The 27,547-nt window shown below is 40.1% G+C and overlaps 1 long non-coding RNA gene across 1 annotated transcript; it reads left to right on the top strand.

Moving 5' to 3' along the window:
• The first annotated feature begins 367 nt into the window (after nucleotides 1-367).
• Nucleotides 368-12,193, top strand: LOC115041597 (uncharacterized). The gene is made up of 4 exons (XR_003840626.1): nucleotides 368-603; nucleotides 8,709-8,807; nucleotides 9,011-9,067; nucleotides 9,143-12,193. It is a non-coding gene; the product is annotated as an uncharacterized LOC115041597 (long non-coding RNA).
• The last annotated feature ends 15,354 nt before the right edge of the window (nucleotides 12,194-27,547 follow it).

The following is a 27,547-nucleotide window of genomic DNA, read 5'->3' as shown; positions in this document are numbered from 1 at the left end:
ATAAGGCTTTATTTTAATATTTTCATTTTTTATTTTTATTTTTTATGTTGTAATATAAAACTTTATAAACTCGTACGACTGAAGCATAAACAGGCTCTCTCCAGTTCATGCCAGCACGGTTGCTGCACCAGCACGATAAATAGATCAAATTTCATTGTTCTTAAACTGGTGAAATATTTTATAAAACCTTTTCAGAGTACGAAACGTGTTTTTTTTTTTTTTTTTTCAGAGAACGAGCGCCTCGCATTCAAAACAACTCTCTGGATTTCTGTAAAAGATAGACAGGAACATGGGCAGGATGTTTATACAGCAAAATGTAAACATTTTCCCTGGCCTTCTTTAAATAAAAAATCAAGCAAAAGCCCCGTTAGATCAGCTAATACTCAATCTGATGTGATATGCCAGTCTGTTCGCACTGTCTTGTGCACATACTGGACCCTTTTTTACACGCGAATATTGTTTGTTTAATGCAGTCATAATATTTACGCAGGGACGCAGGGGGAGTGAAGACCGGACTGCCGAGCTCTGAGCACAGAATCTCGGACTGGGACTTCAGCTCAACTCCTGCAGGCAGTTTCACCATCGAACCTTCCAGAGATACAAGTAAGGTGGATTTAGCACATTTCTGTCACACTATCACCGGCAGGACTCTGGCTGCTTTAGGGTCGGTGCCACAGTGGAAAATCTGAGATGTTTAGTTTGTTTAATGTGACATGATACCTTTACAGGATAATTAGAGAAGTTAAGGCTAAATTATGCCTCAAGCTCTGCAGAATGTTTTTGCTTTTACTAAGTTATGATTCTCTCAGGAGAGTACGCGCACCAATTGTTTATCTGTTTGTGTTTTCAAAAGTCTAAAAGCTTTATTTTAGCTCGATTTACTGGCTTTTCTGCAGCTGCGCACGACAGCTACTGAAAGACGATCAGTCTATAACCCATAACTGTTGACAGTAGGTTGCTTATTGTTCCCTGGAGATCTCGATAGCTGCTGCCTGCAACCTTGTGCCTCTCCAAGGGTACAGTTAGATGATCTCGCTTTGCTTTTGATCTCTGTCCGCCTCACTGTTTGTAGCGGATGCTTCTGATGACTGTTGGCCTTGACACTGTGGAATATAACACCGGAGGAAATTGTGGATGAGCAACTTTGCAAATTTTGCTCTGTGCGTAAAACAGGAGAATGTTTGGTGACTTCATTGCCTGTGCTTGAAGCAGTAGTGTATATTGCAACAGCATTTATGTAATTCATTTTAAAGAACCACATTTAAATCAGATGTCAAATATCAGAAATTGTTCATTGGTCCGTGCCGGAACCGTCCAGTTCCAAAACTTAAATGGGTGACTCGTTTTTTGTCGTTGTTGTCTCTTTTTTTTCAACGAGAAAACAATTCGCTGTCAAATTTTCTTTTTTAGCCTAAAGGTGACAGGCGTGCCACTGTTAGTTCTTGCTGTTGCAAGGGAGATTTCAAACCGTGGATAAATGAATGTAAGTATTGTTTTAACCGGTGCCTGGTCGGCCATTCGCCCGGAGTGAGGGCCACACATTTATCAGCTAGAGGGACCACCCAGCGCGCACCGGACTCAGGCGCGCTCCCGTCCTCCCTTTGCCCACTGCATTTAATTAGCGCTGATGACTTCATTCCATTAAGACCATTTTTTCCTTCTTCTCACAAGTTCATTCGCCTAATGCTATCTTATTCTTTCTCTTTTATTTACAGAATAGCATATTAAAAAAAAGAAAGCACGGCAAACTATCCAAGGTGTCTGCAGTGTTTATGCAAACGATCAGTGTTGGACTGTGATGCTTGACTCCCTGCTGTCTTCTCCTTCCCTCAGTAAAAGTCACCAAAGTCCGATTTTTATTTATGTATAATTAATGATTGAAGATTTTGATCTTAAATAGGCATAATTCAGCAATTATATGAAAATAGGAGGCATCCTCATTATATCATAACATGCTTAAAAAAAATCCATGTTTTGCATTGGGGTTTTTCTATTTTCCATTTTCATATGAAAATAGTTGTGATTAAGGTCGTACTCGTCATTGTTCAGGCTTGAGTACCGGGGTCAGAGCTTCCCTGTTGCTCCATTGCAGACGAAGTCATGCACATTTCCATGACGTCCGATCATGAAATATTTGACAGCGCTGCATCCTCAGGAATGCTCGGCCACTTAGGTGGAGGCGCACCGCACAGGGCTGCAGCCCTGACAAGCTTTCCGGCCCATCTCACCGTCATTATCCAGCCCTCAATATCACGCTGGTATACTGTTTTGCAGGACTGTACACAATATTTCTTGCTGAGTCTTGCACAATGCTGGTACCCTCCCTATGCCAGCAAGTCAGGAGACCCAGAACGCAGCATAATTCAAATATTTTTCCTCTTGAAATTATTTTTATTTTAACCTTCACACTCGGTTTAGGATTTGTCTTGTAAGGATACATTTTATATTTGTTAATACAAAATGTTATCGATTGGACGTGGGGGTTCCTCTTCCAGAGCACACAAAACTACATTGTGCTGCTTCATCAGAGAAAGTAACAACATGGTTGACAAATATTTTGCTCATTCGTCCCAATTGGGCCAATGCAATCAGCGGATTATGCATCCAGCAGTGAGCAGTGGCCTGTAATTTAATTTGGGCACACAGCATCAGATTAAACTGCTGGAGCAGATGAGGACAAAGCGACTCAGAGAATTTTCAGTGTTAAACTCAGATTACATTTTCTTTACAAGAGATCATCTGTGAGAAACAAGTCAGTTTTGTCCTTGGTGTTGAAAGGAGGCCGCAGAGGGTCACCGAGAGGCCGCAGGGACTTTGTTTGGAGACCAGCGCCACAGGATGATCGATCAGCTGGTGGTAAATTCATCCGCCTTGAACTTGAATCTACATTTAAAGCAAATAACTTTATATTATGAATACATACACACAAGTGTAGCTCCCCTTCGATGTCACCCTTTAAAACGCAACACAAAATAATCTGTTGTTTTTGTTATAATTTAAGGGATTGATATAAAATCATTCTTAAAAGATATGCCATAAAACATATAAACTGGAAATTTAAACACAAGAATTATGAAGGTGTTATACTGCAAGTGTCTGCAAATGAGAGCAGAGTAGATTTTTGTTGTTAGAACAAAAGACACATTTGATTCATTCTATTTAGCCTATTTTATTTTCTCACATTCAATGGAGCGAAATTTGTGAATGACCAGCTTGTAAAGATTCAAACAGACATATGTAGTTTGCACATGCAAATGGAAAAACAAACAGTTGTCTTTTAAAGATAAGAGGGAGAGTGTTTGTTGGACCTGTGCTGCTGGTTTATCTCATCTTCATAAAAATTTCGAAATGAGCAAATTGGATCTTTATAGATTTGGCTTTTTAAGAAAAAAAATATGAAAATGATTGCTAAATTAGGGTTACCCTAGCTTAACATTTTATCATTGTAATTAATGAACTTTTTAATGTGTAAAGCAGACACTGATGTGTCCAATAAAACTATTAGGGGCTGCATCCCCACGCGCTTGGTTTCGTGGCTCTTGGTTTCTGCAGTGTCGCCTGCAGTTAACTCAACATTGTCGCTTTAATTGAAAACAGTGTAATGTTGAGGTGAGCACCCCCTGATCACTTTCCCCGCGCTGTAGGTGGCCGTGTATATTTTCGTAGCAGCAGTGTTTATGTGAAGGAGAAAGGACGGGATTGCTTGCAGACCGCTGATTGCACGCACTGGGCCGCCACTCTCTGCGGCGATCAGCTGCAGCACCGGCGCTGCACGACCTGTTCGTGTTCCTGCAGAGGCATAGGACCAGTCCCTAAACGCACAAAGGTGCTCACCGGTACCGAAGTCTCTTTGGACTGATTTGTTACTTCTGACGGCTCACAGCTGTCCATATTTAATAACCTCTTTACATTTGCATTATCGTTTGTTGATGGTCATCATTGTCACTGAGCCCGACAATATTTGCACCACAGACCTGCTGTCTGAAGGAGGAGTTTGCGTTAAAATCAGTTCATATTTGCGTTATGGCTCCGGTGCCGACTGGACTTTTTTTCTCTTTATTTGTCCGGTCAATCATCGCTTTTATAGTGGATTTATTTAAATTCTCCAAGTTTCACACGTGAAGCGTCAAGCAGATAAATATATGTCAAGACACAGTTTTTGTCATTTAAGATATGAAATTAGAATTATTAACGAATGTTAACGAACAGGGGAGCTGATAACAAACAGAAGGATGCAACTGAGATTTAAAAAAAAAAAAAAAAAAACGAAACTTGACGTTTTAAAATCCTCTTCTCCCCCAGAAATGATTTTAGTTGTGGTTGGCATCCCTGGGTGTGCCACACGTATCACTGGTTATATCTTCCTAATTCAATAATCCCCCCAGATTCTGCAGAAAACATTAATCATTTTTATGTGATAGCCAAACAGAACCAGAATCCCTCAGCTTGTATCTGATTGGTTTGGAGAAACACACCTGCAAACGCTCACCTGTCTCTGTGCTGCCTGTGTTCGACAGCAATATTGATCTGATTATTGTAGACCTTTAATACAACTGAAAACTTACATAGAAATAACTCCTGTCTGCACACTGAATGTATTTATTAGTGATTATTTCTACACCTACAGTGTGAAATTTGCCATTCAAAGCTCACTAGAATTTTTTTTTACAACAGAAATAATCAACATATCTGTGAGGGGTTGAAGCTGTAAATCATTAAGTAGCCTTTTGACAATTGTATCTCAGATTGTGGAGCATTTGACACAAATTCACATTTTCTATTTTGTTGAAAACAGCCAATGCACTCCAGAAAGGGAGTCCATCATGCCAAAATACATGAGTCATGGACATGATTGTGAGAACCCCAGCCGCCACAGAAAACATCACTGGCCTCCACACAGCAGTCCCTTTTGTACTATATATTGTCATAACCCACTCACCCATCAGACTGCCATTTTGTCAGAAACAGACTAAACCCTGTTTTCGAGCTCATCTCTTTTTGACAGCCTTATATTGAAATGAAAATGTGCGTATCAGACAATGAATAGAGTAAAAAAAAGGCACATGTAAAATTTCTGGTTTATTTTGTGATCACAGGCAGTACCACATAATTTGACATGAAGGACAGAAGTGGGGAGGATTTGGCAGGTTCATAGGTTTTCCAAATTCCAAACTGTCCAAATGTGGTTAGCACTTGCAAGGAAAAATATTCCATAATTTTAAATACCTTTGTGCAGAAAAAAAAGGTGTTTTATCAAGGTGGGAAGGTGGTTTTTGTGTAAAACAGGAAAAACAAATAGACATGAAATGCTTAGAGCAAAATATTAAAAGATAAAAATATAAACTGAATAAAAGTTCACTGGAGGCTTAGACCTCAAGGTTAGTACATGAAGAAAAAAAGCGTGGTTCAGTGTAGGTTTTTATATCAGAAGTTGACAGATGGTTTGTCTTCGTATTCAAGCTCAATTTATGAAGTAATATAATACAATAATATCTCTAATTATAAATTTTTTTTAACAATGAAATGAGTCTTTGCAGATTTCCAGAATATGTGTTCATGGTTTATTGACATCGTTTTAATATATACATATAAAAATACTAATAATAATAACAAAACTATACAATTAGAAAACTAGAGAGTACACCTTTCTTTTGTTGTTTGGTTATCAGAGTTAATACAAGTTGTTGACATGGTGTCATTTTAGCTAAATATTGAATCACAATGTTTGACATCCCTTAAGTTTTTAGGTTTTCCTGTGTTCCAGTGTAGTGTTTTAATTTGTGTGTGGTCTTAAAATCCAGTTAAGTGAAGAACTTGTATATACTCACATTGCCCGCGGCTTTCAAACCAGTCTCTGGTTTTATGTTTTATATAATTTTATAAAAGCTTGATTTAAATATTTAAATCTCTGCCATCTAGGATTGCAGAATGATTGTTTTACCTGTGTTTTAAGATTAATTAGGAATAACATTGAGAACTTATTTCTACAAAAAAATATAAAAATAAATCATGCTTTCATAACATAAAATACATAAACCAAAAGTAAAGTAAATTTGTAATTCAATATGGATTATGTTCATTATGTTAAACTTAATTATAATGTTGCATTATTTGGATGTTTTGTGTTCAGTTGAAGGCAATGATGGCAGATGAGAATGGATTAAAATGTGTTCCCCATTGCTGTTTGCTCCCTTATAGGGGCAAAAAACACAAAGACATTTTTCTTGAGATGCTTACTTGGAGCTCTGCATCACTCTCCTCTCTGCTCTGCTGTGGCCTTTCTGAAATGATTTGGTCCCACACAGTGTGTGGGAGCCTTTTTGGTGCCCCACCCTGCAGCCCTGCACACCTCCCAGGGCCGGTCCATCATGGTCTGTCTGATGCAGGGAGAGACATCAATAATAAGAGCTGAAGCAGAAACCACAGTGCAGAACACAAAAGAGAGAGGGAGGGCAGACACAGGCCACAACTGGCTCTGCTGCAGGTTAGCTGCTTTGATACTGCCTTGATGGCAGTTTGATGGGTGCACAAGGGGCGACATGGGTTTATACGTATGTGTTTACATGCATGTTTACACAATATGTATGGTGTTTACGCACTGCTCACCAACTCTTTTTTTCTTTACTCTGAAGGGGGATTTTCCTGTGGCAAGCTGCATCGGAAAAAGCAATTAAGAATTCCCAAACAGTACACCACAATGGGAGATATCATTTTGTACAATGTGTGTTCCATGTCCTTTGCAGTTTTTGTCTGGAATGGGCTGGCTATTTTTAATCTTTGCCGAACCAAACCCACCTACAGACGAACCACAAATTGAATAAAGGGGAGGGGGGTGAGTGGGCATGTTAATTGTCTATTGTGGATCTCAAACTCCCCTGTTCTGCCATAAACAGCTTTTGGTAGTTCACAACATGATACCCAATACTTCAGCCGGTTTGAAATTAGGGCATATCCTAGTTGTCTGTGGGAACCCATAGCCAGGCCAGTGGTTGGAATCAGTCAGGAATGCTTTGGGATGGTAACTGGATTCGGTTGTAATGCCCGGGTCTCCGCAGCGGAACACTAGGGTGGGAAAAAGGCCGAGAGCATTTCCTGAGTGGAGGGGGGTCCCAGCGAAGCATCACACACATGGGCATAATGTGACAGGGATCCTGCCAGGGTTTAGCCCATGATCCAAAGTCAAGAGAGGAATGGGGGTGTTGAATTGAGGGGGAGAAGTGGTGGGTGCAGTTGGCAATCCCAGGGGTGGTAAAAAAAGCACAGGACAGGGCAATAACGAAGCTAAGTGACAATGGGCTAGTTAAAGGCTGAAGAGATTAATGGTAAGAGTTGTGGTGTAAGTGCTGTCTGTGTCTGAATCTGTATCTTGATATTTTTTTTAAAAAAGTGCATTTGTTTGTGTTGCATTTGAAGTTGTTAGAAATTGCTGGATTGTTTAATGGTTTTCTGTATTAAAATAATTTCTTTTGCCATTTATACTTTTCACATATCTAGAGTCTAGAGGTTTTATGAAACGTGCATAGTATCATAAAACCTTGAGTCATGTACTACAATAATTAAATGATAAAGCACAATTTGTAACGGAATTTCCAGTGGACATGAATAATGAATAATGGACACAGATCAAAAGAAATGTCCAACGAAAAATGGCACTGGACCACATTGCACAATATTTTACTCAAACTAAAGTCTTGGAGGAATTTCAGATGAAAAGAGCTTCCACAGTCGAAAATGCATCTATTTTTTTTTTTTTTTTTGAGGTATTAAGTCACAAGGGTGCCATGCATTCATGGATTATGCGCTAAAAACAACATCTGTGCAGCATCAGTTAAACATTATCTTGAGCTGTCACTTAATTCTTGTTGAATGTCTGAATATCAAACATTAAACGAAATTCACCTTGGTAATCTAAGCCTTTAGCCTTTGTATGGGCTATTAGCAGTTATGTATAAAGAACAATCACTTTCATTTGGGCCTTTTTAAAAATATAATTCATAAATATATTTATGTGCATTTAACCTCAATGGAGAAAATAACAAGAAGAGAGGTTTGATTGCATACGTTTGTGTGAATGTGGTTCATTGGATGTGTTTTGATTTGACTGAGTTATGACTGTGAGAGGAAGAGGTGTGACATTTGTGGCAAACTGTGTCAGAGAGAAAAACCTCAAAAACAAATATTGCCAAAATGGAGGTAGCTTTGTCTTTTCACAGCAGACTCTTGAAACATATTCATATCTAAGAAAATCATTACATTTTCACCAAAGGTGAAAAACAATATATTGTTGTATTTAGCACATTGTTGTAAAGGAGGCAGTTTTAACTGGCTGAAATAACTGTAATTTGGTCATAATCACAATATTAATACTGTGATTGGTCCATTTGTCCTTCTCTGTTTTATTTCTGTGCACATACACATACAGATGTTTTTGGTTCTGGATGTTTGTAATGGCCGTCCATGGCTGCATCAGGGCATATGAGAATGTTGCTGAGTAAATATGTGTGTGTGCTTGTGTGTGTCCAGCTCCCTTCAACTTGTATAAATGGTGTGACGATCTTGGGAGGAATCTTACCCTATACTTGTCAAAGGGCTTTTTATTTCCACCTGCTACCGGCCTCTTTCCGTTGGTCTGCTCTATAACAATGGTACTGGGAAAGCTGTGGAGTGCAAAGTGATTGATGTTGGACTGTATTTGGATCTTTCTTCAGATCGGGGCCTGAAAGGAAGTGGCTATCCCTCCCTTCCACCCTGACTGCCTTGCAATAATGCAGGACTCAAGAAAGTAGCGTGCCGATCAGGATTTAGAGGTCTTTTTATTTATTTATTTATTTATTTATTATTATAAAATGCTGCTTGGCCCCAAAGAACATTTTGGCAGGCACGTACAACCAAGCTTCAATACTAAGACATCAATTTGCTAAATTATGCCATGCAGTCGAATGCAAGTGTTTGCCTTCAATCTTTGTCTACAACTGCCATTTTTCTTTCTTGTTCTGTCTGGGCTGAACAGAGATACAGGCTCGTCATGACTGCATTCTTTCCATTTTGCTGAAGAGCAGTGTGGCAGGTAATCTATCACCCAAACTGTCTGTCTGCTCTCTCTCTCTATTTCTAACCTTGTTTCTCTTTCTCCTTCCTTTAGGCTGGAGTGGGCAGGCGTGCGGCTTTGGCCACAGGAAGCTGTGAATTCTTTGGAGAATGGAAGATGTCTTATGGGGAGACATACTGGCCCCCCACCCACCCACTCACCACCTCAAACTGACCCCTGACCCTGTCATGTGTTTATATCAGACCGTGGAAGTGACAAATAGTGATGAGTCACTCTGGCTGTATGTTTACACTCTGGAGTCACGCAAGGAAGGAAATCAGCTACGGTCTGCTAAAAGTGGGGAGGTGACAGAGAATAGTTGCAGTTCCCTACGCTGCAGTGATTTACCTCTCAGATTCAGATTCTATTTCACATCATCTGTGTTGTGACGACTTCTAATCAACAGAAAAAAGGAATAGTTTTTGTTCAAAACTGCGGACTGTTGTGAGGTTAAGTAAAGTAAAGTATGCGTGCATCTCCTCTGGTTTTAACAGATCTTGCAGATGTACTGAGCAGGATGACACATCAAGAAATTAAACTTGGAAGTCAAGGACAAAAAAAAAACGGAAAGACATGAAATGTGTGAGCTACAAGTGTCATTTTTTTTTTTCAGAACAAGAGCTTTGTGCTAGATACCTACAAATTGCACTGGTGAATTAATCTTCAGATGTTTCCAGAAGATTTCTCTGTTAGGAAGGTATCTCTGTTGAAATCCAATTAAATTCAAATCACCAACAGCAATGATACTTTATCTAATTTGCTTTGTTTCAGTAAATCCCAAAAAGAGAATCTCACAGCAAAGCTTTTTTGGTGATATAAGGAGTGTTTCATTTCAATTAATGCTATATTGAAATAATAATAAAAAAAAATACATCGCTAATTTTAATGTAATTCACAACTCGAGTTTTGTTTAAAATCTGCTCAGGAAAAATTTTTGTTGCAAAAGAAAGGTTGTCTCTTTGTCTGGCACTATGTCTTTAAAAGCTATATCCCAAGTGGAACATGGTCCATGAAAAAGTTTATGTAATAATCATAATAGTGTATGTATAATTATGAAAAAAGCATTTGAGATTGTTTATATTGTATTTGAGTGAGAAGTGGATTTTATGAAAACAAACCAGCAAGAGTCGACACCAATGTCAACCAATGTGGTTTCTGAAAAATGCTTCTATAAAAATACCAAACGTATTGAAATCTGTAAAGACACTGACATCACTGCAAAATGAATTGGCATGAGCTACGGGTTTATCAGAGCTCATCCGTACCAGGTAAACAGGTAAACATGGTTCTGTACATCGTTCCCTGTGTCTTCACATCCAAATTCAAATTAATCTCACACATGCAACAGTCTATCCATCAGTTTATATTGAAGATACCTGATATGCCTGACTCCAGGTGATGGCGCAAAAAAGCCTCAAAAAATAATGACTGCAAATTTGCTCTTTTTCATATAAAATGTGTTTGTGAACTATGCGAATGACTGTTCTCGCAGTGTCATTGCCGCACAAACACGTATTGCATTATGCATTGCTGGATTTCATGTTGTATGTGCAGTAAGGTGTGTTTACTGTGGCTTCGACCAGTGTTTGAAACATAGGGTCATTGTTGTTGTCCATGCTGAGTGACTTTAGATTTCAGATTGCACAAGTGTTGTTTTCAGCAGACAGCTATAGTTACTGCACTTCTGCTCTGTAAATAAAAGTGACACGTTATTTCTTTCCCTCATTACATTGGTGCAAGTAACTTCATTGCTGACTGTGGCAGGTATCCTGTTACACCCCCCCATACTGACTGCCACAATGAGAGAGTCAGCAGCTCTTATTTTGGCTGATCTCTACTGAATTGTAAGTCCTGTCAGGGGCTTTGATTGATAGTTGTGTTTATCACCATATTATTAAGTAATCAGGTTCACCACAGCTGGGTCTGAAGCTCCTTAATTCCAGTTACAGCGCAAAGCTTCATGCTAATTAAAGGTTTGGCGAAAGTGTTTGTTTTTGTGAATTTTTAAAATACAGTTGTCTGTGTTTTTATGAGAGCGCCCGGATTGTTGCATTTGTATCCTCTCTGGAACATTTAGTAGCAATCATTACGGTTGAATCTTCATCAGAGATCTCAGGGACTGAACGCAGAGTGCAAAAACTAGTTTTATGTCGCGGTAAAACCTGTAAAATGACAAATATCTTCCTCCCCTACAATACAGTACATAGGATGAAAGGGTCAATCAGTCTATGCTGTATGTATCAGCAGAGGTTTCTTCTCACTTGGTTAATACAGCCTGCGGCAGGCTGCTTTTGTGTACTCTTCAGTTAAACACAGTCATGGCAAAGTGGACATGCTGCTGAGTGTGTCCTGACTGGAGACAGAGAGCTCTGTGGTACTGTACTGACTGAGACACTGACAGCTCTCTAGAGGCAGGGTTAATGTGATGAATTGCCATTTGGTAATGGGCCATGTATTAGGATGAAATGGCTCTTTTAAAAGCTCAAGCTCGAGCTGTTGCTATGGACAATTTGATTCAGGGATCATTCAGGTGGCAGATGCTTTATGTTGGATCAGTCAACTTTGTCTTGGGCTCTCTTTCAACTAAATGAAGGGTAAAAATTATTGTAAAACTGGGAATAGCAATCAAATGAAAATCTAACTCTCTGTAGCCAGAAATATCAGAGTGATGCCTTTTTAGTTGAAACGTCTTGTGAAACTTTCCAAACTTTGGGAATCAACTAGTTGATTCTTCAGCTAAGTGAAAAATGTATTCATTTGTTCTGTGCTTTTCATTCAAGATAGATCTAAAAATGTATTGCAAATATCCCGTTTAGTTTGTATGTCCTGTAGATTTAGATTTAAGCATTTCTACACTGAAAGAACGTTCAGTATTTTTCAAACAACAGAAATATGAGTTTGTTGGTTTATGTAGGGGTTTATTTAGTTATATGTAGTTATATTGGTATTCCATGCAATGAATCCACCCCCCCAATGATGCCACTGTAAGCCTTTTATATGTCATATGTTGCATACTCTAAACACAAAAAGAGATAAATGACTCAAATTTTCAGCTTTTGCATAATGTATTTAATTGTTTCTCACATTGCCATCAATAAATTCCTACTTAACACAAGTTGGAACTGTTTCGCCTCTGCTCATATTTTGCCTGCTGTTTTACTTTGATGTACTGAATATTTGTTTTGCTGGGTTTTGTTGCATAATCAGATGATACAGAGTCTATTTGGCAAAGGCGCTTTTTTTCTAGAAATGAAGATGAAGCCAAACAAGCAGACAAGCAAAATAATACAAAATAAAAAAAATTCTATTTTATTTCGTTTACATTCTTCATACAAATTCTTTTATGCATGAAACCACTTTGTTATAGTTAAATTCAGCTTCTTTAATTCTTTTCCACATTCAACAGAAGAACCACTTAAGGACTCTTCATTGAATTCTCTGTTTTTCTGTGGTGGCATGCCGGCTCACAAGATAAACAATACCAGAAACAAATTCAGCAGTATTGTAGCTGTAGTTGGTCTTGCTGTTTCCCCCAACATTATTAGTTTTCTCTAACAGACCCTTGAGTTTTCATACTGTAGATGTTTAATCAGTGATGACCACTTTCCTGGAACTAAATGTTCCAGAGAGGATGACCACTTTCCTGATATGTATCTCCACATTCTGAATTATCTTTATTCAGGGATGTCATGCAGTAGTAGTGCAGTAGTTGATGGTTCTGATGGTTCTGGGTTCAAATCTCAGGCCTGTGACTTTTCTGTTCTCCCTGTTCCTGTGTGGGTTTTTCCCAGGTATTCCACTTCCTCCCACAGTCCAAAGTCCAAGTCCAGATTTAAATTAATTGGTGACCCCTAAATTGCTTGTAGGCGTGAGCGTGAGTGTGATGGTTTGTGTCTGTATGTCTGTATGTGTTGGCCCTGCAACAGACTGGTGACCTGTCCAGAGTGTGCCCCAGCCAGCCTAATATCCGCCTCGACTGGCTCCAGCCCCCTGCAGCAGTGATGGATAAGCGGTATGGACAATGGATGGATGGAGCTCTTGTTTGGCTGAAAGTAAATTCACATTGGCTGATTGGTTATTCTGGAAGATGAACCCGGGGATTCCAAATGTGTTACTTTCATTTCATTTCAACTTTCATTTGAATTTGCTCATAAAAAAAAGTAGCAAATGATCAATGCATGCTTACACTGGTTTTTCCTATGACAGCATCACCTATAGAGAGTTTTGTCTCATAGAGATGGATTTATTTTTTTTAAGTGAATCAAGGCATCACAGCAACAACTATGAAAGCTGTATCTTTTGGGTAAGTGGATAAGCTTCATTAGTGATGCTTTAGCAGAGGGATAATAATTCACTTGGCATCAACACAAGACCCTCTGAAGCATTTATCTTAGATTTCGATGGTGGTGAATTTTCCTTCTTGCTTATTATCACTTCTGCCTTTAGCATTTAACAGATAGTGACAGACACTCAAGAAGCAAACCTTCAGGGATCCTTGGTGGCCATAATTAATGTGTGGATAACCAAAGGCAGTGATATTCAATTTCTCTGTGTCCAAAGATCCTTTTCACAGGTGTTGGTATGGACAGACAGATGGCCAGACAGACAGCCACATGGTTCCACTTTGACATCTGCTAATTCTAGGGAATCAATCCTAAATGACACCTATGGGATACACTGAGTGGATTTCCCTCTGATGCAGATTGGTGGTGGTTTGCAGATGAAAGACAGTAAAATAAATAAAGCTGTGGTGAGCAGGCAGAGCTCTTCTGTCCGCACAGTACGGCCATAATGGAATACATACTGACATAAGGGAAGAAGTGAAGGCGTGCTCCTGTTTTCACCATTGTTGCCATAGAAATACTTCCGAACCACCACTTGTAGTCCTGAATATCTGTGTTATCATTTATTGTGAAAGCCATTCAGATTTTTTTTTTTCATTCCGCATAGTAGTAAAAAGTTGCCAAACAAGTGGAATAATAATGATTAGCAGAAATCTGTTCTTTGTCACCCACCCTGCCTCCTAGGCACTGCTGCTGATACTGTTTTAATCTTGAAACACGCCATTAAATCAAACTCAGCAGTATCAAATGACTTTTTAACCTGCCCCAATCAATCTTTTCATCAGCTGCAGTGTCTGCGGTTGGCCTGGAGTAAGAATAGTAATGGTAAGACAATACTGGCTTGTCTCATCCTGGCTGGGCTCATGCCTGATACTCCGACAAGTTACACTGACCCTCTATTCTCCACTGTGCCAGAGCAAATTCAACTTTATGGTGTGCAACGTTGCAAGTTTGTTGGGTAACACCTCCAATTTTCTTTGCCCACTCCACTTAAAATGTGTTTTTTTAATGTGGCAAAGATTGTTGAATGTTTGACCATCACTGGATGGATGGATGAATTAGTTTGACTTTCGAAAGCAGCTCTGAAATTCAGTTCTTTTTGAAGAAGTAAGTCTATCTGTGCTCATCCAAAGTCTCACTTTAAGTTATACACCCATGTTATTTTTGTGAAATCACAGCTAATTCGGAAATGTCAAGTATACATTTTCACGCCATCATTATGTGACATGATGCCTGTAGTGCACATAAATGTTCCTTTCAGTGCAGTAGGAAATATCGTATCCAGCAGTTAAAGTACTGTACCTCTGCTAACGTGTTTGAACTTATGAGAGTGCTCATCTCTCATTATTATTTTGTGTTGTGACATTTAGTTTGATTTGGTTTTATCAAAATAAACAAACAACAAGCAAGCAAAAAGACAACAGTGGCAATAAACACAGCTATGCTAACTTCCTCAATGAAAGATCTCTTTAAGGTCTGATGTCCCATCAACCACCCCTGCTTCTGCTATGTCGATCAGTCAAACAGCAGCGTCAATGTGATTAGCAGATGAAACTTTTGATACATATCTGAGCCTCTGTCGGGTCCTGATTCCAGTGAGAAGGCTGGTGTGCATCACAAATGGTGACCAGCGGATATAGCAGAAAATTTGACTTGTCTGGTCTCACAGTACAACCTTAAAGGCTACAACCTAGGTGAAATAATAGTGATTAGCACCTCAGTCATTAGTCACCATCCCTGCCTGGTGCTCACTGCTGCTGATACTCTTTTAATCCTGCTTCCATCTTTTATTTGCTAGCTTGCAGTGGCTGACACAAGGTTAGTGCTTCTGCTAATGCAAACTATATACAATATATAAGAATACTATATAGACAAGGTGTTGGTTTTTTTGCCCGCCCCCTTGTGCCCACAAGTTGATGTGATTGGTTTCTTAGTTATGTTATATATGCATCCCTGTCTGAATTAGTTTTTAATCCCCCCAGTTCGAACGTGAACATGTGCAGCCATGGTACTGCTTAGTTTGCTCATAATATGTCCTGTATCACCTAAAAGCATAATATAAATAATATACCAGTAAGATTAAAAACAACTTTTCACATCTTGTATAATAAAATGAGGATTTTTAAAAAGAAAGAAGGTGACTCTTCTTTCCTGAAAAGACAACAACAGGTTAACCACTTTTCTGGCCCATAATAATTAATGCTGGTTGAGAGTTTCACAAATGCACTCAAAATGGAGCCATTATCAAAGTTTTGTCGCTGGTGCCACTGAGGTGATTTATTTTGATTCTGGTCGACTCCCGTCTGATGCACTTTAACAAATCAAAGCCTGAGGTCTGGCAAAGCCCTCACCACACTAATTTCTGTCTCCCTCTTAAACCCCCACACAGCTCTGTGTGAGTGGCTTTAGCACCCAACATAGTTATCAGCCAGAGGCCGTATTTAAAGCTCAGCTGTCAATTCACGCTACAAACTCCAAAAAACTATATTCATTTGTCCTTATTATGGACAAATGAGCTTGTACTGACAATACAAGTACATAATCTCCTGTAAGGCTGTACTTCATGTTTTCGATCTTCATGTAAATATCATATATCTAAGCTTTTTTTGTTACTTTTGTTTTCCAGTAGTCACCTCTAACACAACAAATGCCTGTTTGAGCAGAGCTGTGAGTTTTCATTGAGGGGTGTTTGACCACCAGCAGTGCCATGTGACCCAGGGGCTCAGGGTGATAAGACCTCTATAACTCTACTTTATCCCTCTGCTCATTATCAACCTCAATCCCAGATCTGCCCTGAGCCCCCAGGCTGCAGGAGGAGGATATGGAGCTCTCCACCTTCCATAGCTCTCTGCAGCCTGAAGATTACTGGGGAGACACACAGGCTGAGTGAACTAAGTCCACACTCTTGACATTTGCTTAATGTGAGATGGATGTGGGATAAACATTTTGTAAAACTCAGAGGAAAGAGGAATTCTGCAGATTGCAGACTCCGACATTTACATAGATAAAGAAAATTGAAACAAATGTATTTCCACTCTATTGTCACTCAGGATTTTCGATTTGTTTAAATTTAATCTTTCACATTTGAGAACAAATCCTCAAATCAACCCCCCCCCCAAAAAAAAACCAAACAAAACAAAACAAAAAAAACCCAAAACCTTTATTTATAACATAGCAGTGCTATTCAAGACGTCTGGTTGTCAACCTGGACGGTCCCAAAATTTTGGTTTTTCAAATACAAGCTCTGTCAGTAACTAGCTAGAAATATGTGAATAAATGAATAAGAGCGATTTTTGTAACCTCATACTATTATTCCTGGCCTCCAGTCTCTTCCACATGGCCACGTAGTTTTCATCATGTTCTTTGAGCAGCAAAATGCTGGACTATTTTCATTTGTTTAACTTTCATGTTTCTGCAAGAGGATTTTTATAAAATGGACCACTGTCCCACCAGTGGTATATGATTGTTGTCTTTCACAGTAACCAAAGAGTTAAAATTTCCTGATTACAATTCATTAGCATTCATGTGTTTCCTCCATATACAATCTTTGAATTGAATACAGCTTCTCTTTGTTTTTAATAGTAACTGAAATCCTAGACGCATTTAATTTTGTTCTATATAATGTAAATTACCACTGTCTTGTAATATGTATTAGTTCTAGAAAATCCCAATGATAAATATCAAATGTGGTTACTTATTAGTTTTTTTTCTTTTCTTTTTTCATAGAAAAAAAGTTAATTATTTCACAAAGAAGCAGATGATTTTTTTTAAATAAAATACAATGATGAAAAGTGTGGGATCAAATTTACTTCTTCATGACTATATTCTTTTATAGTTTAACGTGGATACAGAAAAAATAAAACTCATTAACGAACTGCGGTATTCAATTTTCACACAAGGATATATTACATAGAGTTTACATTTTTAAACATTTAAAAATGCAATGGGAGAATTTTTTCTTCCTGTAATTAGTAATTAGGTAAAATTTAAGTTGTATTTGCTTTGGTTATGAAGTAGGCAGATGTTTCAGAACAATATGAAAACTATCTCCTCTGCTTTGAGGTTTTGAATTTTTATAAGACAAGGAATAGGCTCATTGTTTTAAATAGCCTGGTTGTGGGTATATTACAGTTAGTAATAATATTTTCTGAAGAGACTGTGTCAGTCTGTCTGTAAGAGAGAGAGAGGTGTATAATTAAAGGAGGCTTACTAGAAAGAGCTTGGCAGGCATTGCAGTGCAAAGTAAAACCCTGACCAATATTCCTGCTTTGTGCATGAAAATCAATAACCCAGACCCCCAGTGGTACCGCACACGGGACAGACCCCACACAGCGGCCAGCTTTTCTCCGTCCAGCCCTCTGTGATGCCCCTTGATCTTCCTTTCCTCCACATTAAGCCAGAAACCCAAAACTCAACTCTGTTTGTCCAGTACTGGGCTAAACACCATTCACATCCTCCTGCTTTTCTACAGTTTTTTTCTGCTCTGCGCCTCAGCTCATGTCTCTCTCTTCTCTTTTGCCGCAATCTTCAGCAAGCTGGTCTGCAGAACACCAGTGAAGGACAGCTGTAAAATGATTCGTCATCTGGCTGACCTTTACAACATGCATGCATGCAAGCAAAGGGCCGGGAGGAGGAGGAGGTGGCGGAGGCGTGCAAATTTCTTCTTTTAATTTCTCAATTGGCTCTTAACCAGAGGTCAGAGGTTGGCTTAGCACAACAGCTCTGACAAGATAAACACCTGTTTCTCTGCTGGTAGAGGCCAGAGTTATCCTATTACCCTCAATATGTAAACCTCTCAAAGGACCTGTACACACATGCATAAATACTGACGTAAATATGGGAAAACACCAGGGCTGCTCTCTAAGGGAAAACACTAACACTGTCAACACCTTCCACCCCCGTAACTTCAGACATTTCCAGCATTACCTGACTACAATCTCAACTCATCAAGAGTTTTGTTTTGAGTTGCGTTTGATGCTTTGTTTACCTCGTTAGTAGAACTTCTGTAATTGAATGTTTCAGGATGCTCATTACTCTTCAGAGAAGGGGCTTTATATAAAAGGTGCTAGCATGGATAAATCTGCGGGCACGCAGTGCTTTGGGTTGGCATTGCCATATTTTTAGACAGTAAATAGGCACAGAGAAACCACCTTTCTCTGCCACATTTTAGCACCAGTAATTTGGCCCACCTCTTGTTTATCCTCTCTGAGGCCTGCCTGATCTTTTTGTTTTTGTGCTGGTGAATGATGAGGGGGTCACCACGGCTGGACAGATTCACAAAGGCTTAAGAGTACAGATATCCTACAACATCTTAACAGTATAATTTCTCCATCCTGTGCAGGTTAATCCATCACCGTTGGACAGGACTAACTCCAGCAAGCTAAAGATAGAGGCAATCAGAGAGTTGGCAACCAGCTGCTGTATGTTGGAAGAGTAGGCACGGCCTTGGCTCTGAACAGCTATACAAAGCTGAAATTAATGATTTCAGTTTCTGATCATGTCTTTCAGAGGGCCATTTGACATGGAAGCAGTTTCCACTCACTGGAGCGAATGATGCCAAATCTGTCTATTTTTGGGGGTCTACTTAAAAGTCTACTTAAACTGAGTCTGGACTGTTGATAGCAAGTTATATTTTTACACTTGTGAAATGAGGTTAGCCAAAACCCAAAAGCCCCAGAAGACATAGGTGGACGCTACTGAGGTAAAACCTGTCAACACAACGCAATGAGGACAAGTGGTCGCTAAAGTGTCTGGAGGATGTCAGGGCCCTCTTTACTTCTGACCCTTTGGATTATTCTCTTCTTCAGATTGCTCTCGAAGGGCTCAAAGTTGAAGTCGTCAGTGATTTTAGCAAGCCGCTCTGCTTGCACTTCTATCATGACATACTATACTATACTACACTCACATCACATAATTTCCTTGTGCTTTGTGTTTGTTTTCACTTTCGTTTGCATTCTCGTGTCACTTTCTCTGATAATTTAGGCCGTTCTGAGTCTCCTCTATACTGAGCCAACATGATCACTGTGTGTGGTACCCAGCCATAGAGCAACAGTTTGAATCTGACAGACATCACTGTTAATCTATACATGAGCATGGGGTCATATTGCTCAGCTATGAGTGTGTGTGCTTTGTATGCCAGGTGTCTATACAGTGTGCATAGCACTGTGTGTCTGTGTCCGTCTAAGTGTCTTGCCTCGCCATTCGTTGTTAATTAGGTATGGTGATGTGAGCATGTTACAGGTTCCCATGATCAAATGCAGTGTGGTAGATGTGAAACCGTACAGGGACCAGAAGAAACAGTCATGAAAGCCTGGTCTTGGCGGTTGCTCTGTATGAGCTCCATCACTTCAAGCTTGGCAGGAATCTCTGGATGCCGTGGCCTTTCACTAAGCCCAAGCTTTCTGCTGTATTAATCACCCTCTGCAAAGTCTGATTTCTTAGCCACATTGAATTTGATGTCTTGACATCCGACTCTGCTCTCTTTTCTGTCCGCGAGAATCGAGTCAGCATGGTTTCCCACAGCATGTGGTTTCAGATGTGTGCAAATGCATAAAAAGCAAACTGGAGACATCTGACGTGTATGGTTCAGAGAAAAGTGGTTGAGGTTGAGAAGGGGGAGGAGAGGTGAGGTGAGGCGGGGCTGGTTGCATATATCCACGTGCAGCAACCAAAACTGGCAATGCTGATAAGAGGGGTCGGTCCAAATAAATGGGGGTCAGTGCTGGAGTGGTATCATCGGGAGGGGCACCCTGGGGCACAGGGGTCCCACAGGTCACTGAATCACACAGACAGGGTGTGCAATGTTACATTGTTCTGAGGCAGCCCGGCTGTATGAATGACGGTGTGTCACCATGAAAACACTTTCTCACAATTGTATCTAAGAATGTGCGTGTTGATGAATTTTTGCGCTCATGCAGTTACCCCTCAGTCGTAACACAGCACAGGCTTGGACTGACAGGTGATATATAGATAGAAATGTTTCATTTAGAAAGAAACAAGTACAATGAATTAATACAACTAGCAGCTTAAATCATCTTTCAAAGAAGAAATAATGATACCAATACTAATAATTTTTCATTTGAGTTTGCAACTCAAATTCCTCGTGTAATTCAGTTTCTCCATCTCGCAATTTTAACATATTATTATTTCTGCTTGCTATATAAATGATTATGGGGTCGTATGTATAAAATGTATTTAAGGTTGTGGTTTAGATGCAATAAGGAACAGGCTTCAAATTGGTTTCTTAACTTTTCAGAACAGGACCAGGGATGCAAGCAAACTGGGTGAATGATTCATCACACTGCTAAATACATCTTCTTTAGTGAATTGATAAACTAATGTGTGCATGTGTCCTGCAATTTTTATGGCAGCTGTACCCCCACTTCTCCTGACATCACTTTCTAGACAGGGTTCCAAACTCAGCTTGACATTGAAGCATTCTTCCTCAGCATCCCACTATCATTTTGAGTTTTTTGCAAAATATGTGAACCCTGACTCTGTTAGTTTGACTTTTGATTCTTAAAACCTTCCTGCTGAGGCTGCTACTTTTAGGAGCGGAAAACAAAAACACTGATGTCTAATCTGTCCAGCTCGCTGACAAATGTTGTTTTCTTTTGCATGCACAGGGCAAGAAGAGGTAGTGTAGTAATACTGTGCAATGGGATGTAATATGTCTGGCCTCGTGCACTTTGCTTTGAGTGTGTGAGATGAGATTGTCCCTCTGGGTTGGCAATGCCAGTTATGACCCAGAGCTCGCCAGTCTGAAGCCTGGGTTATTAAACCACTGTGCTTCTCACACAGAGCATTTGCTTGAGTGCTCTTGTTACTGGGGGGAATCTGTCAGTGTAACGCAGCGCGGGTTTGTCTTGGCGGCTACTCCACTGCTATGGGATACAGATGTTAACAGTCTGTATGTGTTTCCCAATTAAAGCATTAATCCAAATCAGCCCAAATGATCGCACGATGCATAACAACGACCAGGGAGGCCCCACTTACACTCTTTCTACTCCTCTTTCCTGCTCTCCTTTGCTGCTCTAACTCTCTTTCTTCTTAAATGTCCATCTTTTCTCACCCTGTGGCCGCCTTAATTGTCTCCATCACCTCTTCAGTTCATCAGTGTAATCTACCTCCCTACCCTTCCCTCCCTCTACTCCCCATGTGATTACTCAACCCGCATTCCTTCACCAAGCATCAAAGCAGCCAATGCTAAATGTGGAAAAAGTGAATGTGGAGAAGAGGAAGACAATAGCGGAGTGAGGCTCCGCTCTGTCGACCATTTCATTTTTCCACTATTCTCTAAGATTTAAATGTGTTTATTTTCCTGTCTCTCCGGCACTTATAGTTTACTGTATATTACATGACTATAGGAGGTGTGTAATTTAACACAATGACAGATCTCAAACTTCTAAATGAAAGCCTTCAGAGGGATAGAATGACTTTTAAGGGCATTGCAAACTCTCACGGTAATGTCTGGGTGCAAACACGTACACAGTGACCGTCCACCCACCCACACACTGATGTGCATTCTTACACATGTTCAGGTCCCAAACATCCTGCTGCAGTGAACACTAACTCATCGTGTGTACAAACAAAATGTCTTGAGAAGGCAGGACTCACTTTGCAAAATGACACCCACCTGCGCAGGTCAAACAGTTCATAAGTTAGTGGCTTCGCAGATATGTTTGCACACCAAACACTTGAACGGCGAGGAGCCAGCAATCATTGGAAGCCTTCTTTTTTTCACCCAAAGTACGTATGCACACCAACACGCGCACATGCATACTTGTTTTACTGTAGTGCTTCACCACTGGCACATGCAGCACATACTCCCACTTCGAACATATTTTTGAATGTTTTGAATGTATGTCACTGAGCCAAACAGGCTTAAAAATCGCCAGATAGAGAGAAATTCTGAGGAAGCTTTCAAAATATGGCGTCAGGAAAGGATGGGGGCGTGGGGTGGGATGAGCTCCATCTGGCGAGGCTGATGCCAGATATGCAAGTGTGTGTGCGTATGTGTGTTCAAGTATGCTCATGTATGATGGCAGCTCTGAAAATGAAGATGTCAATGTCCTAGTGTATGTATCTGCATTGCAGGGCGTCTTTATGTGTGTGTTCCCCTTGTCCTCCCAAACCAAACACAGTTAACAGTAGCCTGCTGTCATAACACCCTGCCATTCTACAATGGAGGCTGCTGTTCGTTCTAAAGAGCCAGAGGGGAAAAGAGAGGCAGAGAAATGCTGGCGAAGTGAGTAGAGACTGCAGGAGCAGCATCAGCAGGAACATGGTGGGAGAGACAGTAAGAGAGTAGACGGGAAAAGGTAGCTATAAGGTAAGAGTGAGACACTGACCTTGTGAAAAAAGGAGGCTGATTATTCTATTGTGAGCTGGAGGCAGGTTCCTGCGCAGTGCAACAGGAAGTTCAGCACATGGCAGAGCCTGAGAAAATCATCTATACACATGCTGAGGTCATAAAACATCTGTGTGCGCATGTACATACCTTTGTGTGTATGTGTGTGTGTGTACTCACCAGCATGCATGTTTGTGTTATTGTGTTGTTGCGATATTGTGGTATTTATTGTTTCTGTACAAAGAAAGGTCTTAAGGGAATATTCATAAATGGCAGTGATACAGTTTTTACATGCATAAATGAATGAGGATTACTAGAATTTTCTGCACATTTGTGAAATATTTGCGTCATTTGTATAGAATTTTTTAATTGAGGCTATGGATTCGAAAATCTTCTCTTTAATAATAAAAGAAAAAGCATGTTTTCTTGTGTATTTGTCTGTGACAGAACACAAAGAGTAACTCTAGACGGTGGTGAATAACAGAATTTCCTTTGAGGCCGACTCACAATAACACACAACCTAAACAGTGAAAACAGTGGAACACACACACAGGCCTTCAGTTGAGGGGGTCCAGTGTAAACAACAATGTCATGATTTTATTTTCCTATTTTCCAGCACTCAGTAAAACTGCTTTCACGCTTGTGCTTTGTTCCCACTTCTCTTTTCAACATGTAAGCAGAAGAGGAGAACGAAGTAAAAAGCCCATCCAAAAGGTTATCCTCATTTTACTGTGAAACATCTGTGTAGAAAAAAATGTGTTCATACAACTGACAAAACCACGATTTGTCAAATCAATGTGAGCAAGATATGTTCACCCGATAACTAAAAGATTATGAAGAGGAGATTTTTAAACCATAAAACAAAATCACATTTATTTATTTATTTTATTTTATTTATTTGTTTTTTGGTTTTTTTTGGGGGGGGGTTTGGCTGAGTTAATTTTAAATGTTTTTTAACTATCTTTAATGGAATGTAAATTATAGAAGAGGAGTTTTGCTCTAAATGACAACTACTAAGCTTTCTCTCACAAAGCCTTTAATCCTCTCCATGCCTATAAACCATATATTAAATCTGCTAAAATGACAGAACAACTCTAGAAAGAAGAAATTGTGATTTTCACTAGATTGCTACACCAACGATATCCACTGAAATTATAGAACAATTGAAACCAATTCAGGTTTACCTACGTTGGATTATTTTCATAATGCTCATATTGTGTTTTGGTATTTTTAATGCTATCATGACAATTTTATTTTTTGCTTTTATTTTTTTGGAAAGAAACGTTCAAAACATTTCCACTACCTGTGGTTGCACAGATACGCTTTGTGGGGTTTGTGTGTCTCTCTGAAACTGTGTGAGGTACATTTTTGTCTTTTGTCCCATCTTACCCCATCAGCCTGGTACTCGGTTGGATTACAGGGCTGAAAGTGCCACCTAATAACAGGGTGCAGGACGGGTTCAACTCCAGACCATTTTGTGGATGGATATCTGATAGCTAAACTCATCCTATCATTGTCATCTAAGATGCATACTCTAATTAGCTGTAAATATAGGTGATTTTTTTTTCCTCCTGCAAATTATGCACACGGTGCTCTCTCATTTAAAGTGAAATTAAAAACACATTGTCAAAGAGAAATGAATCAGAAAAAAAAGTCTGCTCAAATTATTAGAGCATGATATTGATCAAAGTGCAACCTGCTGAGTGAAAAGCGATATGAATCCCAGAAGCTGGATTTTTTTTTTTCCTTTCTCTCTGGTCAGGCTGAACTTGGCAAAAGTACTGGTGGACATTTTTCTCTGTCAGGCCGCAGGAGTCAGTACAGCATAGCCAGCTGCCGAGGCTCACAGCCTGGTCTCTAATTAAAACAGTGGAAAATGAGATAACTCTACAGATCCATCATGGCCGCCGTTGGCTGTTAGAGTGCTTGGGGGCTGCCACCCACCGTATGTTTACACCAGGGCCACTCGGCCTCTCTGCTCTCAGGGTGTTTTTAGAGTCCCAGCCTGATTTCTCTAATGGGCCGAGAGGTTTTTTTAGCCTCCTTCCACCCTTGCTTTGCTACAAACTTTTCTCCACTCCCACCCCTCCTTCTTGTGTTCCTGATGGGATTGACAGAGGCTTGGGGTGGCAGGACAGCCCCCCTCCACCACCGCCACCCACCCGTCCTTCTTCTCCTCCCTTATTCCCCACCCCCTCTGCCTTGTTAGCCCTTCATTTATTAGCTCTTAATGGAAGCTGGGAGTTCTGTGATGTCATGTACTGGGGCACAGAGTGTACAGCTTTTCTAATTTTTTTCTCCTTCCCTCATCCTTTAGCTGTGCCTCAGATTCTTTTTAGATTCTGTTTCAATCCACCAATTTTCCATTTCGTCTACGTTGGCCTGACGCATAGCTTGTGCTCATATTTTCTTTCGCATATGTCTTGAACCCTATCCTTTATTCTGATCCGCTTAAGTCAGGTGTTTGCCTCTTATTTGCGCTGAAGTGGACAAGGCCAGTCTGGTAGCTATGTTGCAAGCTTGCACAGGGCGTTTGGAAGGCCAAAGAGGACTCCAGCCGCCTACGGTCAGCAATCCATCTATGGGCAGACACTCCGAACGTTCCAGAGCTGCCTGACTATTTTGTCTTAAAAGACCTATTTTGACAGCTGCCATTTAAAAGAGAATAAAACTGCTCCTGTGATTACAGTCAGGCAAAGCTTTCTTCATTCTTGCTGAATAATGGCAGAGTGTTAGCAGATCTCCTTCACCCTCTCATGCCAGCCTCACTAATGATCCTAAGGCCTCTTTCACAACTTTGGCCAAAAAACTACAGAGGAATTTAGCTACCAGCTCTGCTTCCCTGCTGCAGGCAGAGAACAGCAGCCTTTAACGCTGAAAGGAATGTGAAGGTAGAGTTGAAGGACTCATTACATCTTAGCACCCTGTTAGCAGCTATGAAATGGCAATTGTTGAAAAATGATCCATTCGTTTTTCTGATGCACTCTTGATGATAAAAATGTTTTCTCTGTTTTAGAGAACTGAATGATTTCACAGTTAATTGATAATTGATGAATAAAATGTTCGATATATCTGATGATAGGCATCTCAAAAAATATAAGATTTGCATGACTTATATCTTACGTTTCAGGGTACACGGAGCTTGACAGTGATATATAATGTATATATATATATATATATATATATATATATATATATAAATAATATACATTTACATATAAATATGCTGCTTACTGGTCAGCATGGTTTTATAGATTGTTTTTACTCGAAAGAAGATGAGCAGCATGCATATATTTAGGCGTTTTTGCGTTCCTGTGTGCATGTATGCACATGGTGTCCAAAAGCCCACCCAGCTGCAAACCTCATTAGTTTCAGTAAAACATTACTTCATGTTTCAGGCTAAATATCATTACACAAACCCCATTGATCTAGCTGCTGTGAATGCAGCTAAGCTGATGACCAAAGACCACAAATGTGATACTCTCTCCTGTAACTGGAGCTATGCTTTTGTTGTCATTTCAGAGGTGTGTACACTCTGCTTGGTCAGCAGCATGTGGCTCATTTAGAAATCAAGCAGGGATCATTACAACACCACCCCGTCTCTTTCTGTCTCTCACTCTCTCTCTCTGGTAGCACATTTACAGACATCAACAGATGTCAAATTGCTCCACAATTAACCCAATGGGCCTCCTTGCACGCCTGCATTGTGTGCTTTCGCTAAAAGAGGGCATGGCGAATTGGGCTTTTGATTTCTAGAAGATGACAAGTCATCCATCACGCAGAAGGCTCACCCCATGCTTCCTTACTCACTTCTCCCTTTCTACATGTCTCTCTGTCTCCACCAAAAGCTTTTGCTTCGTTGTCGTTCTCTTTCCCTGACCTCAGTCCATGCTCACTTATTCTTTCTCGCCCCCCCCTCTTCGTCAACTTCTTGTCCCCTCCCCCTGTCACTCTCAGTCAGGATGAAAAAAGGTCAGTGTTAGAGTCGGCTGAGAGAAAGAACAGGAGAGTAAACAGGGGAGAGAGATCAAGAGCGTTTTACACCCGGTATAAATATTTGCAGAAATGTGGCTGGAACACGTGGAACACACATGAAGGAAAAAAGAGAAGGGAGAACATAGCTGTAGTTGGGTATTTGCACACATGCACATGAGACCCACATGCAAGCATGCACTTATACACAAATCTACAAAGTCTTTCTTAAATCTTTCTGCTGATGGCATTGAGGCTGGCAGAGTAGTGTGGTGAGTGGAAAGACCACCCTTCAACCAAAGGGCTTCTGGTACAAACCCTCATGTCAGTAATAATCTGCCCTGCTGTACTGACCTTGAGCACAGTATCAGATCTTTCCAGCTCTAGCTGACCATGTGCTTCTTATAAGAAAAACTTCCCATGTGCATATCATTTCAGCTCCAAAGATTATTACTTTAAGAGGCAGAATATAATCATATGTGAAATTACACTGGATAGTGTGACCTGTAGACTTGTTGGAGAGCTTTGACTCACTCACAGTTGTCAAGTCTCTTTTCAAACCCGTGTCAGCTGACAGACTGCTGAGTTTAAATCGCACCCAGCTGGTTTCAGTCTCAGCACCTCCCTTCTAATTACTGATAAACATGCAAATGTCCAAGGATGCCAGTGAGCACAGAGGTTGTGACAGATTGACAGGTGGTGAGACCCTGTCACAGGGAATGTGATAGCTTACATGAAGCAGCCGGGTGCTGACACAGAGATAAGTCTATCTGTGGAGGGAAGATAACAGTTCAG

Source organism: Echeneis naucrates, chromosome 3 (assembly GCF_900963305.1).
Source record: "Echeneis naucrates chromosome 3, fEcheNa1.1, whole genome shotgun sequence".
NCBI classification, from domain to species: domain Eukaryota; kingdom Metazoa; phylum Chordata; class Actinopteri; order Carangiformes; family Echeneidae; genus Echeneis; species Echeneis naucrates.
This window is presented reverse-complemented; position numbering and strand designations above follow the sequence as displayed.